Source organism: Podarcis melisellensis (genome assembly GCF_964234715.1).
Source record: "Podarcis melisellensis genome assembly, chromosome: 9".
Taxonomy (NCBI): Eukaryota; Metazoa; Chordata; class Lepidosauria; order Squamata; family Lacertidae; genus Podarcis; species Podarcis melisellensis.
The window spans coordinates 33,666,121-33,686,426 of record NC_138541.1 but is presented as its reverse complement, the minus strand read 5'-3'; the positions used below and the strand labels follow the sequence as shown (position 1 = coordinate 33,686,426).

The window sequence follows — 20,306 nt, the reverse complement described above, 5'->3', positions numbered from 1 at the left end:
TCTGGAGAGCCGAGTTTGAGGAAGCCTGAAGTAGACCTCTGAATACTAGTTGCTATGAAACACTGGTGGGGAGAGTGCTGTTGCTATCACATCCTGCTTGAGGGCTCGATAGGCATCTGGTGGGCCACTGAGAGAACAGGATGCTGAACTAGATGGGCCTTTTGCCTGATCCAGCAGACTGGTAACATTGATGTGAGCACTGATGGAAGATGGCACTCTTTAGAGATTGACTGTTTCCATTCCAAGTTGGTTTCAAACATGCCTATCCCTTCTGGTTTATGCATCATTCTGTTATTCTTTTTTTAAAAAAGAATCCACATAAATATTGCATTTAGATAATATTAAATAGATATATTTTAATGTATTTTCCCTCAAAACATAAATTACTAATTTATTTAGTCAGTGGATGGGCCAGATTAGTCTCTTCTTTGCCACAATGTTCTTCTTAGGAGCAACCATCCTGTAATTCTTGGTCCCCTGGCTAACGGCAGAGGCTAAAGTGTTTGGTCCTTCAGCTCCACAGTCACAGGACGACTGGCAGTTGAAACCAAGTGATCTCCCTGACAGGGCAGAAGGCTCACTGCAACCCTCCTTTTCTGACTGATAGACAATGACAGGCTGATCTCCCCCTTGCCATGATGTTATCCTTGGAAGGCAGGGGAAGCAGCATGCTTGCAATAAATTTCTCCTACTATAATGCATTTTTATATCTTTATCGCCACTAATATATTCATTTTAACACACGTTTTTACTTAATATCTGCATTTTGGGAAACATTGATTGGAGAACTACACTGCAAAGCCTGATTAGTGCAAATGTTCATGGATGTCTGTTTCAGTTCTTGTATTGTTTTGGAAAGTGTGAATTTTATACATTTGGTTTTGAATGTGAAATGAACTGAATTTCTCACCATCCCTAGAAGGCGTTCCAAGAAGTGCAGAGAGCCTTGCATTGGCTGAGTAGCATGGAGGTTATTCGAATCTTTAAATGCCAAGGGAAGAAAGGGGGAGAACTCTCAACCACCCCAAAGGAAGTAAATATCTTTTTCCCAGCCAGAAATGATTTTTGGAAGATTTTATTTTGTCCCCATCTACCCAAAGAATTGTTGATAAATTATTATCATCATCATTATTTTTTAAAAAGTTTTTTTACACTGCTCTAATTATTACAGTATATGCAAAAAATATGGTGGAAGCCAACTTTCCAAACCACCTGTTTTCTGCAAATGGTACAATTTGTTCCCTGCATGACAGACATGATGTTGCACACAGCTCTTCCTACACAGAAATTATCTTGATGTAGGGTGGGGGGGAATGACATGAATGATCCTCTCATAATGTATGCCCTGGGGATCAGTGGAATATGATTCTACTGCGCCTCTAACTCAATGTCCACAAGATATATTGCATCTATTCATTTCATTGTATTGCTTAAGAACCACATTTTGAAGAGTTCAAGGGCCACACGATGGTTTCTGAGCTATGAGCTGGTCATTACTTTTGCTATATCATTTGTTCTCTGCATAATATATATTTCACTTACTTTAATTCTTTTACTACACAAATCTTTTTCTCGTGGCATAAAACATGAACTTGTTTCTTGACATACTTTCTGAAACCAGTAGTTAAGATTTACAATTTCCATTATGAATGATATCTTGCAAGAGAAGAAAAACATGACTGTAAGGCAAGCATACATTTTCCATCACTGCACAGCAGTTCGTCTTCAGTGACTGATGTTGTTTGTAGTTTGGGAAAGTAATATTAGAGAAACAACAAATAAGAATTATATTTTAGCAGATACACTCATTGTTCATCCCATATTTTGTTCCATTCTCCAGTAAAGTGAGAGCTTATTACTGCCAATAATGAAGATAAAAAGCCAGTAAACCTTTTCTCATAGCTTAATATAACTATAAACATTGATGAATTACACATAATGAAATAGTCATTATGACAGAATTGTCTTTTAAAATGATGTATTTAGGGGTGAAGTCTATAGCACGCAACATGCAGATAAATACAGACACGATAAATAATGGAGAGACTGAAACTGTAAAATGTGCATATGTTTCTTTCAAATAAAAATAACAGCATGTACAACTGAGAAAGAACCGAGAAAGGCTTGTTGATTAAAGTTGGGCATGGAGGATTTGTAGAGCATGAATTGAGGGTCAGGTTTTGTACCTTTGAATCATCATATGAGAACGTGTCTCTGTTAGCTATTGCAATTCAGCCGTTAAAATATCGCCTTTGAACTTAGGTCATATCCAGAATGTTGATTTTGAACCTGACCCATGTCCACATTCCTGCTGAGAGAGAAAAGGGGAGGGGAAAACATCAAGGGAGCTCAAAAAATATCGATCAGATTTTGAAATGCACTTCTCTTCAAAAACATTTTTTTAAAAGGCATTGTGTTTTGTACTCTGCAACACTACACAATACCACACTAGGGAACCAGGTGGTTTTGAGTTTTTCTCCAGTTATTGGTGCCTTGTGTCCTATGAGATCTCAAATCCCTGTAAAGCTATGTCCCAGCGATGACAAGGGACAACCACTTCATTCCAACAGCGTCTACCTATAGGACTTCTTTGAGTTATTGGTGACAGTTTCCAGCTCCTCTGCATCTAATATTGCTAATCTGATGGCCCCACCTAGTCAGAGCCTAGGATGGTGTCTTGACACCGAAAAACTAACTGCTTGCAACCTCCACAGCAGTGCCAATCCTCCCTAGGCAGTTTCTGCCTGATTCAGCCTCACATTTTCTCTTGCCACCCCATCTAGTGACTGTGTTGTAGAACATCTTAAGTGAACCTTCAAAACCAAAAATGTGTGGGATGGGTGAGCTAAAACAGGACAACATTTCTCACAATGGTAGTTTTCTATACAAATTAAGGAATAAAAGTGTTGGAATAAAAGTATGGTTCACAATAGAAGATGCACTTATAATAAAATGATGCTTTTAAGTAAGTGACATATTCACATTGCTCTTTATGTGAAATTTAGAGATGTAAGGATAACAGAAATCCAAGACAAAGGAAGTATTACAAAGTGTAACTCATATGTAGCATTGAACCACCAATTATATGTGATAATTTCTTTGAACTACACTTTAAACTTTACTTTCTCATTTTTTGAGATTTTTGCTTAGAGAATCATTATACAGACTCAGGAAAATTTCATTCTTTTGTGAAGTAGATAGAATCTAAAATATTAGATTCTGAAATATGTGGTTTGCTATTTTCTTACCTTTGTATTTTTCCACTGGGGAAAAAAGTTGAATGGCCAGGCACCTTTCATTTGTCCTAGGATAAAATAAAGTGTTTGTTCTTTTCTTTTTTCTTTTCTTTTCTTTTCTTTTCTTTTCTTTTCTTTTCTTTTCTTTTCTTTTCTATTCATCTTCTGCACTTGGTCTCAGATATTGCCCCTAATTAGGGCTTCTCATCCTTATATGGTTACAGTGAAGTATCTGAATCAAGGGATTATTAGTTTTCTAGTGTTCTTTATGATACCTAGAGATACACAATCTCCTTTGCTTCAAACAGTAGAAGAGAACTTCTCCAGCTGACCCTCTGGGCTTTACCCAGACCATGCACCCTCCTGAATTACATCTCTCACCAGCCCTATTTTGCACCCTCCTCATTTTGCTTGGCTGGAATGTGTCCTTGAACTCTGAAACTGCTTCTTAATTGCCTACATGGAGGACAGAGAGGCAAGTGAAAGAATGTGGGCCATATATAGAAGCTAACCTACTGTGCAAAAGTTAACATTCACATTTATTGCTCTGCTCACCTGTGCTTGTGGCATGTGGCCTCTGTAAGGTTGTCTAAAAGGGAATGTAGCTTTCAGGCCATAGTTGCAATAATGCCATCCACCCTTTCATTACCTCCTCATAAAATTTATTTTGAGCAATAGAATTTTGGGTTTTGGGGTGGTCGACAGGTGCCCCTTCATACTACTGAACTGAACCTTTTCCAAACTATGCCTGAACTTGCTAACTCTTTCAAGTTAGCAGATCTATGATATGCTGCCAGCGTTAAGCATTAAGTGCAAAAACTGACTTAAATGTACCTTGGAATGAGAGTGATTGAGAAGCAGTATATATACAAAGGCAAATAGGGGAATGGAATCTCAAATATAAATTGTGCTGCTCATTTTGAGTCACAGGCTATTTCATTAGTCATTGTTGTGAAGATCTTTTGGAAGACAAATGAGTAGTTTTACAAAGTCTAAGGTGTTTTTGACACCTGAGATGTGTGTTTTCAGGGCCCAACCTATATTTGTAATCTGTTTTACCCTTTTTAGTTTTGTAACCCACCCTGATACCGACTGGTGCATGACTGGTAGTAAACAAAAACATAAACATAATAAGTGCAAAGTGCTTCGTACTTGTGCTAACCTGGAGTATTTACTTAGCAGAGATAACTAACCATTTATCCTCCAGGTGTTTTGGGTTCTGAATGCCATCAACTGCAGACAGCATGGCCAATGGTTGGGGATGATGGAAGATTTAGTTCAACAGCATTTGGAAGATCACAGGCTAGCACAGGACTCTGGATTTAGGGGATAGCCAGGTAACAGCAGTGCATATTTCCACTTATGCATAGCCAGGACTTTGGGGATCTTTTCCAGAAAAAGTGGAAGCTCACAGTTAAAAGTCAAGTGAAGTGTTGGTATATTCTGTAGGGAATTGAAAGTGCTTGAAAGACTACTCTGATACTTTAAATTAGGGCTGTGTGGAGGAAAACCTGGCTTGCCACTCCCCAACTGGCTACATGCTGCTATGGTAGAAGGAGCTGATTAAATGCTTCCTACCCAGCTGGAAGGCTGCAGTGATCAAAGAGCCTGTCTGCCTCTTCTGTCTTATCAAGTGGCTCACAAATAAACAATGCACAGAACAAGAACTCTGAATACTGCAGCCTGTCTAGAAGTAAGTGTCAGAAATGTCTGTGCCATTAGATGATTTTTATTATTTTTGGAGACTTGCAGATTGCCATGGTAAATGCTGTTCTCCATTGGAAATAATGAATAGAAGAATAAAAGTTGTTCATAGGGCAAAGCTTCTAGAGTGGACTCCATACACATAAAATTTTGTTACATTTCACCCTGGATTTTTCAAGCTTTAAAAATAACCAGTGAATCATGGAACTGTAGAGTTGGAAGGGACCATGAGAGTCATCTAGTCCAACTCCCTGCAATGCAGGAATATTTTGCCCAACATGGGGCTCAAACCCACAACCCTAAGATTAAGAGTCTCATGCTCTGCCAACTGAGCTACAAGATGAACATCACAGAACTTCTGATCTGCCTTGTATTAGACATACCAAGACAGCAAAGAAAGACATTGCTTAGATATTGAATTTTTTTGACATGTCATAGGATCACATGCTCAACATGTGCTTGTAGCTAGCTAGGAGAATTTGTTGAAGTCTCCCCTCCCTGCAACAAATTTATTTGTAAATGTGTGATTATAAGCTTTTCTTGTGTTACCAACCAGTGGACTTACATAGGCCTTCAGGTGTTTACTTGAAATGGGAATTGGTGGAAGGGGAAATGGTAAGTTGAGTAACTTTAGGAAAATAACAAGCTTCATAGTCCTAGTACATGAAGTATAATTCTGTCTATACGGTATCATAAAATATTTAGTCCTCTAGCACATCGGTGGACAGATACACCTGAGGACAACACATGCCCTCTCACTACTGGATGAAAACTGACAATGCTGGAAATTTCTTTGACAACAACTCAGGTATAGCAAGCAACAAGAAGTGAGCATCTCTGCACATATCTGGCCAGTGATCTCCCGTCTGCCCCAAAGCATTGGATGCCTCTATGTTTAGCAGGTCATTTGCTTTCACCATTGTACTTGTTTGGCTTCTCGCTACATTGAATTTTATGCCATTTTAAAGTTACCTGTTGTGAAGGGTCAAGTGAGCATTTGTGTTCGATGCAGTGCAGTGAAAGAAATTACAGCGGCTTGCTGAGTTTATTTTTACACAGATAAGCAGCATTTCTGGGTGGCATCTAACAAAAGAGGTATTTATAGCTCTTCTCTTGCAGCAGTGATGGATGACAGGGTGCAGTTTAACATGTACAAGTATTTTCACAACAATTTCATTTATATACCGAAGTAGCCATAAATCAGAGAATAGATGGAAGCTAATAGGATGAAATTGAGGAGAGACATACATTTGTGTAATACACTTTCCAGTGATGTCCAACCGTAGAAACTGTTTCCCCAGTGAAGAAATAAATAGAATTAAGCACATTGATTTGGGGCATTTCGGTGGCTAGAGAGACTATGCACAGCAGCAGATGAGTGTTTGGGGGGGCATCATGCAGCTATAAAAAACTTTCAATTTTTTTTGGAGGGAGGACTTTAGGGATGATAAACATTAACAAACTGAGCTTATGGTGTATAGCTAGGAATGTACGGTAATTCAGTTAAATATATATTTTCTAAGAATAAAGTAAATTTGCAGTTGGATTTGTTCTGAAACTGACTCACATCTTAGTAATCAGTTGGAATGCTTCCCCATGGATACATCTAGGCTTTGGGTTTTTGTCTTGTAATAAAGTATTTGTTGAATTTATTTCTTTATTTTTGGTATTTCTAAGCTACCTTTCCTGACTCTGGGCTCCACATAGAGTCTTAAGACAATAACCACAATATGCAATCCCCCCCCCCCCCGAAACTACAGCAATTCATTAAAACTCACAATAAAACAACCAAGTAATAAAGTTCAATAACACATCAACCTACACCCCAGGAACATTTTATACAATAAATCCTTTCCATTAAAATGTAAGGAAAACAGTTAAGTTGTTGTTGTTGTGATGGTGGTGGTTGTTTAAAAATAAAGATATAAATCGAAGGAATCAGCCACATCTCTAGCAGGTCAAAACTAGCATTTGTGTTGGGCCCAGACACACAGTTCAGCCTGTTCAGCTATATTAGATAGGATTACTATACATTATCCAAATGCTTTTTATACAAAAGCTCACTTATCCAAACATGATGAATTAGTACACAAATCTAGCTATACACAACAAAGATTCAGATATCCAAACAGCCAGATAGAAGGTGTCATATAAATGGAAGTTGCCACCTATGCTTTCATAGACAGCAACAAGTCTTGGAAGATGTTCAAGCTATGAACTTGATTCCTTCAGGATGGTGCAACCCTGCCCATTTTGGGTTGGCTCCCTCTTAGCAGATCAGCACATTTCCGTACACACAGGATGTCTATTGTGTGGATGCTAATTTATTTAGAGATGTAAGCAAAAGGTCTGCTTCTCATACGGTATGCTCTGAACTCTCAAACAAAGATGTGCTCTTCCAAGCCCATGTTCCCAGCATGTTTGCACTCCTGTCTCAATGACATCAACGCTGACTTGGTCATGTCCACAGAATGGAAGATGACAGGATCCCCAAGGGCTTGCTTCAGGCACAAGGCCCATTGAGCAGGTCAAAAAACAAGTTGAACATTCATGGAACACTCAGGTCTTCTGAACCAGTGCAACAATTTGTACCAAAAAGCCATGGGCATTCAACAGAATCCTAGCATTTCTCATATTTTGCAGGTTTAAGTCATTAAGTTAATTACTTTCTTAAATGGCTACCTTGCTGTCCTCCCAAAATTCATGAAATCCTTTGGGACCTTTGAAATCCTAGGGATATGGCCAATTCCATACACTATCTTGCAGGTTAATCCTAGTATTTCCTCCAGCCTAAATTGTTTTACTACACAGTCAATGGATACAAATTGCACAGCCATTTGAACATATGCTCCCTTCCCTAAAACTGAAAGCATTTTGCACCACATTCTCTAACATCTTGTTTAGCTATGCCATGAGACTTTGGTGTGCCACATGCTGCAATATAACATAATGTAAGCTCCAGCAATCTGGAAATGTAACAAAATGTCGAAAAGTTATTTTTCAAGTGCACAAAAACAGGTTGCAGTATTTACAGCGTTGTGGTTGTTCTCTTTGGTTTGAGAATCTAAACATTTACTAGGTGGTGAACAAATGAGATGTGTCTAGAAAAGAAATGTGATGACTGGGATTACGTTGAAGTGTTCTCCAATAAAAATGTGCCAACTTCTGTCGGTGGTGTCTGAGCCTCTATGGATTATCAGGCGGCTGCAGTGTTCATCTGATGAAATTTCACCACATGGACAAAGTTAAAAGTAACTATTATGCTCCTTTTCTTAGGTTAAAATGTTATTTTTTCCCCAAGTATTTCCTTAAAAATTATTTTTCATAAATTCTTTAATGGGCCAGCTCTATCGTCTGGCAAAATGAAGTCATTGTCTCAGGCAGCAGGCAAATTTGTGCTCCCTGTGCCTGCTTCTTGCTTGTTCTAATAGACTACCCAGCCATTTCTACCCACCAAGCCACCAAGTTTGTATATGGTTTCCAGGAACAATCTTTCTTCTGTGCTGTTGCCATGGCTTGTTTGCTCATCTTCCTGCCCCAATTGCTTTTCACTCCTCTGTACTTTCTAGCTATGGTAGCAAATTTTTGACAGCACGGGAAATTGCTTGGGCCATGTTGTCCACCCTTCCTCAGAGTAAGAAAGATGACAGGATCAGCCACAGTCCGATGCATGGCCAGCATTTGCAGCATCAAAGCAATGGGGGCTAGAAAGCTGTGGGCTGGGAGAGGAGTAAACTGGACAGAGGGCTGGTGGCATCTACATCAGGTGGCACCATGTCTTTTTCTGGCCCTGGGGTTAATAAACTTTGGTGAGATGTTTTGCTTCCTACATTGCAAGGGATTGGACTAGATTGCCCTTGGGCCCCCTTCTAACTCTATAATTCTACTTCTAGTCAAAGATCTTACTATTAATAAAAAAATAAAACTGCACAGAATTCACTTGGGCAAATGCAAATTATTTTAAGCATAATGGCCTGTTATCTGAGAGCCCTGGATTCTTTAAAGTTGATGTAAATATCATCTCCATATTATCCCCTCCCTCTGCCCTTTAATCATATACAGGTGTATCTGATTAGTTGCAGGGTCAGAATAACTTTTAGAATGTTTTAAATATCAGCACTAAGGCCTTCTGAAGAAACAATACCCGATCAAAACCTTATCATTTCTCTGAATTGCTTCTCCGTAAACTCTCCCATACTCAAATTGTATACCAGTGGCAGTCTTTGCTTGACAGCTAGTACTGCAATAACTTCCTGTTTTCCAAGTTCCAGTTAGATGAGCATTACAGTATTAGGCCACCATTACTACAATTGCTTACTGGTGCCTGTGAGCATGTCCATGCTTAGCAAGGACCTACCTTGGTACCCACAATTTCCCTCCCTTCATGCTGAAATTAGGCTTGAAAGCAGGGTGATGTTGTAGCCAAAAACATAGGTTGTGGTGTGTGCTTGGTTGTGGTGTTTGTGTGTGATGCTCAACATAGTTTATCCATTTTGCAGATATGCCCACAGGATCAAAAAGGTTTGGGGACCTTTTAGGTCCACATTTGTACACGTATTGAAAGGTATTACCAAAGTCTTCACACTCACTTGTTTGACAACTGTTAAATGCCTTGATTTTTTGTGAATAATTTAATTTTTTTATAGTATTTTTATTGGTTTTTACACATATCAAAGACAATACAAAACAAAACACAAACCTCAAAGACATACAACAAAAATTTGACTTCCCCAAACCTTCCCTTCGCTACATCCTTATTTTGCCATTTTTTCGAGCAACTCATCAGTCAGTTTTTAATCAAGTCCCTTTTAAATTTACTTAAAGTTTAAGATTTACAGTTGTAATTCTTTATTTCTTACCCCTTTTTGTGAATAATTTCTTACCCCTTTTTTGTGAATAATTTAAGTTGCTTCCCCACATTTTATATTAAAATATGCTATATATATTTTTTCCCAGGCTACTTGTTGGTTTGGACATTTTACACTGTTAAATCTATTATAACACATATCAAAGTATTTTAACCACTTTTGCAAATTAGGATGCAGTAAAGTTTAGTGAAATGCTTCAAACGTCCATTGGATTATTTTTTAATTTAATACTTGTTAATCTGGCCCTGAATAGAGAGGCATGAAATATACAGTATATAGAAACTACCTGTTTTGCAGTACATCATTACTATAAAGAGACTCTTGGCCCCGGCAGTCAGATTTTCAGAATTACAAAGGGATATATCTTCATGACTTATGTTTAAAACCATCAGGCTTGCAGTCTAAAGACATCACACAAAAGGAAAAGGCTTGGGAATGAGGAGGAAAGAAGAAAACTCCAAGTGTACATTACAGAAATAATCTAGCACTAATGTTAGTCTTAACAGCGTTAATAAACCTAGCAACCTTTCCTAATGACATTATATTTTCAAAGTATTTTCTAAAGCAGAAGAAACAGTTCATAGAATAAGAATACTGATGGCACTCAGAAATGGAGTTTTGGACCTTGATCATTCTTGTGTGGCAGAAACTAGAAGCAGTTCAAACACAGGCCATAAATACATAATGAGCAAACATTTGCATCAGATAAATATATTTCTCTACCTCTTTCAGTGTTCAGTGGCTGAATTGCCATCTGGCATGAATTTCAGATGACTAAAGCTGGAGCACAAACAGTTGCTGCCAACATCTAAAACCTACATGTAAGATGTTCAAATGTCACGCATGCCCATCAGATAACGGATGACTAATTGGCTGTTGTGAGTAAGGCAGAGGTTGGTAAAATTCAAAGGTGTTTCACCCACTTGCCACTTTTTGCCACTTACGAGCACTTGAGCATTACGGTGCATGTTGCAACTTGATGACCATTCTCTGACACTCTTTTGTTATCTGGAGTGCAGAAACGTCAAGTTTTGGAGACCATTCCACAGATTTTCACAAAGTTAATGAATGCTGATACGTTTCCACTATCAGAATGAAAAGGGCAACTATTCAGCACATTGGATCTCCTGTATCCAAAACAAATGCAAGAGAGGGAGAAAGAGAAATAGTTCATGCACACAATTTTGAAGTTGTAGGGTGCATGGGGTACATGTCTTCTTGCAGCCATGTTTAGAACCCAGTGGTTGCCTCCCTGAGTGGAGCAGGAACATGGGGACAGTCCAATTTTGGTGTTTTATTTACAGCAGGAGTGTTGACATCATCTGCTGTCATAGTATCTGCCAGTGGTGCAAGCTGGTTGCAGGTGGGTTAGAGGACAGATGTGCCATAGCTCACAATCCCTTTGTTAGATAGGCTAAACTTAGACACCGACTAGCCCAAAGGTTACCCGTTGATTTCATGACTGAAGTAAACCCAAGTATCCCCAGTCACCATCGAACCATTGCAGCAGCCTTTCCCAGATTACTATTCTATCACTGTCAGAATAACCAGTATTGGAAGCAGTCTTTAGAGAGATAGTTGACAATTTAACTCTTTGCGGGTATAAATCTGATTATTTGATCTGCAATCCATATGAAAAGCTCTCATGCAGTTAAAAGCTGGGAGAGGTGCAATATAATCCTGTCATGAAGAGTGGTGAGTTTTTATAGCACCTTGTAAATTTATTTTCTTTCTAGGACATCCAATTCATTTTATGCACACTGTAAATGCAAGCAGATGATGGTTCTATAGCAAAAGGAGAAAAATAATCAGATCAGACAATCCTTTGCAGGGGATAATTAAACAGAAGAGAAAAACACTATAGGTTTCACAAATGGACCTATTGGAGGAAATATAAGTAAAAAATATGATGAAGAAAATAAATATTCTATCCTTTGGGGGGGAGTTTAATTATTGTGAAATTTTAGAATAATCCACAATAATCCAGACACACAATATCCCCTATAATAAGCTATACATTTCACATTGCAATTTTAATTACACAGCAGATATTAGGTGTTTACTCTTCCCTCCAGTGGCTGAGTTTGTTAAGACATTTCATAACCTTTCCTTCCTTCATGGCATCTTTGGCTTAAAGAGCCTTCCCCAACTTGGTATGCTTAAAATGTTTCATTTTACTGGCATCATCCCTGACTATGTGGCCATGCTGGCTGGGCATGATTACAATTGTAGTTCAAAGTTTCTCAAGGGCTGCAGAATGGGGAAAGCTGCAAGTGGGAGTCACACATGATTTAATGTTATTCCCCTTCCTTCCAAACATAGGTGCCAACTCCCTGGGGCCCTGGGTGCCCAAGCACCCACAAAATTCCCCATGAGGGCGCTGGGCATAGGATTGCCATACGTCTGGAATTTTCCAGACGGGATACTGCAGTTGACAGCAGTATCTGTGTGGAAATTAGCGAAAATGTCTGGGAAGATTCAGATGAATGTTGGCAGTGCCTTTGTTGCCTACAAATTTCAATGCCAGGGCCATGCACGGTGCATAGCACCCAGGGCACTAGGCACCCATGGTCGCGGGGCTAAGTTGGCACTCCTGTTCCCAAAACACACACTGTTGCTACAATATATAAAACTAATATGTCTAATTTAATATTCTTTTCCTTACATCTCTATTTGAAGGTTTTTTTTCAGGTATGAGGGATGTAGATTAGCATTTAATCAAGTGAGATCCTTGTGGCTGTCTAAACTGGTACATCCCAAACACAGGTTGAGGTGAGAACTATGCTAGTATATGCTCCTTCTGTTTTTGATTTTAATAATAATAATAATTCAACAACTCATCTGAGTTTGCACTGCATGAAAGGGCCATAACTTAGTTTTAGAGCAAAAGTCCCTACAGATTCTGGCATCTCTAGCTAAGGCTGGGAGTCTCTCTTGAAACCCTGAAGGACTGCTGTTGGTCAGTGTAGACCAGATTTTCCCAACTTGGTGCCCTCCAGATGTTGTTGGATCCCACTCCCCCATCACCCCAATCAGCATGACCAGTGGTCAGGGGGAAATAGGAGTTGTATTCCAAAAAATCTGGAGAGTACCACATTGCAGGAGGCTGATGTATTAAGTTAGGTGGATCAAGGGTTGTAGCTCCACATACCATTCAGAGCAAGCCTCTGATCACCACATGGAAGGGGGAAACATCAGGAGAGACACAGATAGTTTGGAAATAAAATGATGGACTAGACAGAATTTTGGTATGATCCAGCAATGCTCTTGTTCTTAGGCTGACCTTGCTATTGACTTACAAAAGGGAGGGACACTGATATTAACATGAATATTGCAATAATGAATTTGAAAATATCTTTATATCTGAAGTGGAACATAATGCAGTGTACTGGATGGCAAAGATGATTCAGTTGGGCTTTTTGCTCCATGATTGTGTTATTGAAATTCCTTATTTATTTATTTATTTATTTATCTTCTTTAGAAAAAAAAATGAAGAAAGAGAAAAATATTTTGTCGCAGACAAGGTCTTAGCAAGGTTCAGGAATGTTAATAGCTCATATTACCATTCTTTCCCTGCTAATTGCAAAAACATTCAGATATATGTATATGAGCAAGTTTAAAATAAAGAAGAAGCAAGAAGTGCCAATTGCAGTGTTCAATCATAGTCTCCTTTAGTTTTGCAGTCAGCAGAATATTGCCATCATTTATAATAAAGAAGACTTTGTGTTCTGAAGCTGAAAACATTAACAGTATGCAAATTGGCAAAAATGTATCAACACAGCAGTTCACACAGGTGTATAATATATCTCCGAGTTAACTTCATAATCCCTTGCACGGGAAAAAACATTCTGGAATGTTGAGGAATTCTGCATGGTTTGGATATTTATCATCAATATAAAAATGCTACAGATTTTTTAAAAAGCGTTTTTATTTGGATAGTTGGTATTAAAAATCAGTGGATAATATATAGAAAAATAAACATATTTTATATAACCTGCCTAGAGAGCCTGCTTAGAATTGTACAGCACATAGAAAGATGCTTTCTTGGTCCATCTAGTTCAGTATTGTCTACACAGATATTCAGTGTCTCTTCAAGATTTTGGGCAGGGGTCTGTCCCAACCCTACTTGGATATGCCATAGATTGAACCTGAAACTTCCTGCAGATGAGCTATGGACCTATCTTGAGGCTGTACTCCCTCAGCCTTACTTTATCCTCACTTTATCCACCCTGGCCCTCCAGACACTGTTGGACTGCAGGATCCATCATCCCCAACTATTGACCATGATGGTTGGAGGTGATGGGAGTTGGGAGTCCTTTAATACAATCCATTAGTATGTATCTTCATCCATTTGAATGGTGTGTTCAATTCTATTCAAATTATGTTCATATATATACTGTATTCAAAAGACAGCCAGCACATAAGATGATTGGTAGAATATTATGCTGAATTTGACACCTGGATGACTTTGGAAACTATTTAGAGATGCTGGACTTTGTGATACCTTGAATGAGTCTGAAATTAATTCCCTAGATTAGTGAGTGGTGGATGCCATTATATTTGAAGTATGAGTGAGCACACATAACAGCATGAAGCTCAGAAATACCAAGGTTTCCTTGGATTTTTACCATGGACCAATCAAATTAATATAATTACAGTGGAAGACATTAGAATGAAATAAAATATTTCATAAGGTCATCAAAAATTAAATCAAGGTAGCATTTTATAGCAAGAGATTGATAAATGGAAATAAATAAATAAATAAATAAATAATAAATATTATTGCTAGTCCTTTCCTTATATGTGATCATGGAATACAAGGATCTTTCACAGACACATGGGACAGCCATTTTATTATATACAATGTCCCTGGAGGAGGACAGCAGGTCATCATGTCCCGTTATCACTCCTCTAGTCATTTGCAACCCCACGTTCAATGCATCATTTGTTACGTTTTTAAAATGTAAGCCTTGGGCCACCTTGCAACCTTCACCTTGCAACAGTGCAGGGTGTGAAGATGAATGACTTCTAGTACACACATTCCACTTTGGGATGTGGTCCTGGTGAATTCCTGAAGCATCCCCCTTGAAATCCAAGATGAAAACCAAAGAAAGAAGGCAGGCATTTCCCAAAAGGTTTTTTTTTTGGGGGGGGGGAGCAAATATGCTTTAGGAATGTGGATTTATGAAAGGGATAAAAATATTTACAAATTAATTGAAATACTGAAATCAGAAAAGGTATCAACATTTAATCCTGCCAACTAGCTCAGATTTCCCCATCCCTTTGGTTATTCATTTATTTATTTTCTACCACCTATTTAAGATTATGTTTTGCTCTCCTTTTATCCAGCCATGATGACCAGATTAACACTTCTTCTGTCTCCTTTTTTTTGTGGCTTCCTTCTTACCATGTGAAATAATGCTTTGTTAGGTGCCTGGCTTTCTCCACTATCTCTGCAGAAAAGCTACTGAAACAAATATTACTCTTTCCCACTTTGTCACATTCAAAGCTTTGCTACCGGTGCTGGGCTAGAAATGTAAAATGAGTTTCTAGCACAGCACTGACACTTGCATTGTTAATGCGCCTTCAGGCATGTAATTAGCCAAGGAATTTTATCTTTTTTGCTCTGTAGTTTGATCAGAATGCATAAGCTCAGAGGAACTCTAAAGTATTGACCAGCATCTTCGATAAAGGGAAGTTATAAGAGCCACTTGAAGGTACTTTCATAAACTTGAGTGCACATCATTAGCTTTCCACAACTATATTAGAGAGGAAGTGTAGCAATAATGATGATTATTTTGGTAGTTCAGCCAGCTCCAATAATGTCATTCGTTTCTCAATTTCCCTTCATTTGCTTTAGAAATATTGTTGGCCTCCTGTTCTTGGCAAATATGTCTACTCCAGCGTTTTAACAAGCTTAGGGAAAAATCCAATATCCACTGGAAGGGCAGCCTAGGGGAACAGGATGCTGGTACTTGCCTCTCTGTCAGTGATGGGCCAGAAATGTGGAATTTGGGTATGTGTGTCAGGCACGAGTTGAGGAGATCATGATCCTAAGCCTGTTTGTTCCCTTGTCACCCCTCCCCCCCAAAAAAACCAGGCTCAGGTCACCTCCAGGCTGCTACAATTTTGACAGAGGGATTCAATCACCTACCTGAAATGTTGGTTTGTACAAGTAGGACTTTTTTCATCTGGAACTCGCCAGAACTCAGTTCTGGCACCTCTCAGGTGGATGCCACTGCCATTATAAGAGAACAAAGGAGGCATTCATGGTGAGTTGTAGCACCTCTTTTTCTAGAAAAATAGCACTGCACAGAAATATATAAAAATCTCTCTTACCTTACTGAGGTCATTTCAGTAATCTGAATAACAGTAAAGTATTCCGCTTATTTCAATATGCTGAAAAGGCATAAATTATTTGAATTAGCTACATCTTGTGTCAGGGAATTAGGGTAGCATGAATGAAATGTTAGGAGGCCTAATGTTTGTGCCCCTCCACATTAAAGGATTATTATTAGCAAGGTCTGTGTGTCTTCAGCATCCCAGGATAAACAGTAGCAAATTACTTCTTGATATTCCAACCATAATACAAATCCACACTATTTTATGTTGGTCAAGTGCTAATCTTACATCAAGGGTTCACATTGAGGCAGGTACAGCAAATATTCCAAATGCCAATAAGTGCCTACTCCAACAACACCGACCCCAACAATAGCAGCAACCCTTGCATATAATTTTGCCCAAACTTCAAAAAGTAGAGAATATGCTTCCATTTCCTGTTGAAGTAACAGTAGACATCAGCACTCAAGATGGAACATATCTTGCCATATGTGATTGATGTAGGTGGAGTGTAATCACCAAACATGAATACTGCTTTCTTATAACGTAAGGAGTTGTGGCTCTAAAGAGTGCTTATATGAACTGAGATCAGTCTGTAAATCAAGGGGAAAATATGAAGAAAATTGTTATTTTGACACATTTTTGAGTAAGTAATAAAACAACCCCAGATGTTTTATTGTTTCTTTGCCTTATATGAAGTCAGAGTCAGAGGTGACATGCAATAAACCCGTTTCCAGAATCCTGTTTACTGAGCATTCCCTGTGCATTGGAGATGAAGTGACAATGATAAAAGACCAACGCCTGTTGATTACATTAGACAAGACAGGACAAAATAGCTCAAGATGTATTAAAGTTGAAGTGAATTTTTAAATCTGCCTCTAAATGAATGCAGGCAGCATGATTATAATGGAGGAGGGCTGAAGAAGAGCTGGGATGCCTGTAAAAGGTACCAGCAGCTGAGGGGCATTGCTCATGCTATATAATACATAGGCCAAGGCTATGCAACCTGAGGACTCACACATCTGACCAGAACCTACAGTGTGCAGGTTGTTTTCCAGTAGGAAATCTGATGGAGTTTCAGTGGGACTAGAAACGGGGAACCACTTACATAGAAATAACATTTAATGACAATTAATTGCTGCCTGCCAGAACCCCTGGGGCTCCTACATAGAGAAATATAGGAAGCTGCCTTGTACTTTGTAGAAAGGGTCACATATCTGGTGATGGGGATGACATCTTCTTAAAACCCTGAACTGCCACTGCCAGTGAATGTCTCAAGGGGCCTTGAATAGTTGATCTTGAATTGGGGGGTACCAAATAGAATAATAAGCATTGTTAATGGATGCTCTGTCTGGATTGGCATCCTGGTCAAAGATCCAATTTCTGGGGTTGCACACACTAAGTGATAAATATTTCTTCATTTGGAGAGTGCAAGCCCTTAGCTTATCCTGACAGCGCCAGTGACAGTAGACCAGTGGTTCTTCAGTAAGCCTTTTGAAAGCAACAACATCAGGGCCAGCAATGCCTTGCATGCTGAGTTAAGGAGGACAAGAGACAGAGAGGTTTTATTTTGGAGGGGTGGCAAAGAAGAAGGAAAAGGGGCCAGGGGAACTATTGGAGGATATTTAAAATAAAATAAAAAGGCAAATATTTTATATGTATCAACATCATCATCATTACTATTTTTCTAGAAAAGAGGTGCTGGAACTCACCATGAACATCTCTCTTGTTGTCTTATAATGGCAGTGGCGCCCACCTGAGAGGTGCCAGAACTGAGTTCTGGTGAGTTCTGGCTGAAAAAAGCCCAGATTATTATCAATCAATAAACTGGGAATGCAAAGGAAGGGGATAAGAGAGGAAAGCTGTTAGAAGAGAAGAGGTGAATGTATAAGGAGCTGGAAAGAAAGATGACATGAAGTGTCTGGGTTTTTTCAGGAGAAGCGGGCTGCACCACCATTTTGTGACTGGCAGGCCTATGTCATTTTCAACCAGTGTGTCACCAGAGTAGAAAGTGTGAGAACCCTGGAACAGGCAATATTGTCCAGGTGGACAAATGATCTGAGCTAGCATAAGGTTGCACCCTGTGCTCCTACGCTGCCTTAGTAACATTTCAAGCCTGTAATCACTGCCTTAAGAGCCACCTTAACAAGCAGAAGTGTCAAATTGTGGAGGAGGAAAGAAAAGCTACACAACACTTTTCAGAGCAAATAATTCCCATCAGAATTATGTATTTTAAAAAGTTTGTAGGCGGCATAAAGCAATGTGCTTATTAAAGCATTTTACTATCAGGAGAAATGACGGAGAAAGTCACAGCACACCTGCACCAACTTGAGGCAGGTGTGATATTTATCTCTCCCCCTCCACTTTGCTGATGTGCCCAGAACAGTGCCATGGTTGCACAAAGTTCAAAAGCAAACATGATTAAAAACTTTTTTGTTGAACAATCGGAAACATTCATGATTGACTCAGGGATAGAATGGGTGATAAAACTCATCCTGAAACGAAGCAGAACTTTTTAAAGAACCAAGGGTATCACACCAGCTATTGAAACACTAAAATATTCAATTGTCATTTCTGAGTGTCTTCATAAGATCAAATCAGGAGACCCCAAAATTATTGACAAGGACTGTAATGTTGTTTAAATGTCACATATGCACATCACATCGCAGTAGTTACCACACAATTATATTGAACTAATATATAGCCTGAAGCTATGCATGTTTCTTCAGGAGACAGCAAAGGACTGCAGACATAGGCCAAGTTCCAAAGACCTACTTTAGATATGCCCAACGTTTTACACATACCTAGTGTCATTTTGGCAACAGGCTTCCATGCCATATCACACACTGCTTATGTGGGGCTGCCTCTCTTTAGCATATGTAGATTGTTGCACAGTTGATTGGATTGAAGCCATAGAAAACTAAGACTTATTAATACTGGGTCCTATTACGGACTAATTCTGACTAATATATAGCTTCTCATGAGCCTCGAAGTACAACATTTAGTGACGTATTGTTTACACATCAGATGGCTTTATCATAAATCTGTGTTGGATGATATTTGACACTCTGTACTTTTTAGAACCTATTGTGTGATGATGCTTTTGCACCAGATACTTTCTTCCTCTATGCCTTGTAATGTAAATTTAAGAAACTTTCAGTCTTTCTCATAGGTATCAGAAAAATGTGGTGTTTTTTAATGTTTCAAATAAGGGAGACACAAGGAAAAAGAATCTGCCTTGTATTATCTTGGAGATGTTGATAAGGTACAGGAAAATGTGTGGCCACACTCTAAGCTATGATCTCTTACAAAATACTCGTATTGGGAAAATAATCAAATCATATTCCTCTCCCAGCAATATTTTAATGTATCAATGAGTATAGCAGAATTGGTCCATGGATACTCCTTATGCAAAACTGTTGTCAAAATGCCTCTCCCTGAAAGGAACTATCTTCTAAACTTTTCATCAAAATCTATATGGCATTCTACACATATTCAACCCCTGCTGTTCTTTGTATATATTACTGTGGATTCTGGAAATGTCAACCCACGATCACAGCTGAATGGATTCTATTGCTTGCACTGGCTGGAAAATGCAGTTCTTTGATATTTGCTCCCTCATTCTACTCATCAAACCTTTTCCCCCTGCAATATGTGAGATATGACTTGCACATCTGAGACACAGTAGCCCTTTCAGATGAAGTGTTAGCATGTTCAGTGAGTGTGTGAGATGGAGCAGGGTGTCCTGATCTATGGGGATCCCTATCACCACAGATAAGTGGTGGCTCAAGCATGGGGGAGGTGCCAAGGTTCAAAGCAGACAGGAAAGTTAGATAAGTAAGGCAGGATCAGCTCAGGGTTCTTTTCAGCATTCTGCCTCCAAGGATTCCTGGCCTGGGGTCATGACATAAGGATGTCCTAACATGGATACACCCTTCTGGCTATTTGCCCAATGTCTGTGTGTCCAGAACATGTTCCATGTGGTCAAATTGAAGCACCTATGCCTATACAGTGGTGTGCATGTGGGGCCTTACATGTGATCAGGAAACCTGTTTGGCTGGACTTCCTAATCCCATGCTTGTATGTTCACAGATGTATGCGTGCGGACCTTTTCATGCATTCAGCTGAATGTATGGATGCTGGGGCATGGCCAGACATG

At 39.0% G+C, this 20,306-nt stretch overlaps 2 long non-coding RNA genes across 3 annotated transcripts in view; one reads left to right on the top strand and one right to left on the bottom strand.

Annotated features, from left to right (window-relative positions):
* The window catches only part of LOC309378287, a 237,180-nt gene that overhangs the window by 73,547 nt on the left and 143,327 nt on the right, over window positions 1-20,306 (top strand). The gene's annotated exons all lie outside the window — the stretch shown is intronic.
* LOC309378052 lies at window positions 2,058-3,319 on the bottom strand. Of its 2 annotated transcripts, none has more exons than XR_014171813.1 (2): window positions 3,249-3,319; window positions 2,058-2,311 (listed from the first exon to the last, which is right to left on the bottom strand). It is a non-coding gene; the product is annotated as an uncharacterized lncRNA (long non-coding RNA). The 2 variants fall into 2 exon arrangements; XR_014171814.1 differs by having other exon boundaries at window positions 2,058-2,308.